Genomic DNA, 549 nt, shown 5'->3' with positions numbered 1-549 from the left:
TGGAAGTTAGCAGCCACTAACATCGGACAAAAACAAAAAGGACACTATAACACACCAACGGGTTACCAAGACAGCAACCACACGGACAAATGGCAACTTAGTATCACGCAAGAAGCTGTTGGTTTTTATCAGGGCACACAGTAGTAGGGAATGTAGTAGCAGTGCAACAAAAGAGCAGGGCACACTTAGTATTATTCCGGCCTTTCAGATACCTCCATAACTCGAATGATTTAGTTTGGGATAAATCCATATTTTTATACTGTTTTCCCAACGAAATGGGGAGGGGGTCTCCCCTCCCCCTTGGATTTTTTTGCATTCCAAGTGGCCTCAGATGCAATTTGGTGCAATATAGCACACTTGAACACCCACTCCATTTTGTAAATAAGTTTGCATTTTCACCTGGCCTTAGATGCAATTTGGTGCTCCAAATGAGATTTTTTTTCTCATTTGGAAATGAAAAGGGGGTTTTCTGACTAGCGAAGCGGGGGGGGGGGGCTGACGCCCCCAGCTCCCGGTTCCTACGCCCTTGAATGTAACGGTATTTAACGA

Source organism: Apostichopus japonicus, chromosome 14, assembly GCF_037975245.1.
Source record: "Apostichopus japonicus isolate 1M-3 chromosome 14, ASM3797524v1, whole genome shotgun sequence".
Lineage (NCBI taxonomy): Eukaryota > Metazoa > Echinodermata > Holothuroidea > Aspidochirotida > Stichopodidae > Apostichopus > Apostichopus japonicus.
Note: the sequence above shows the minus strand (reverse complement) of the source record.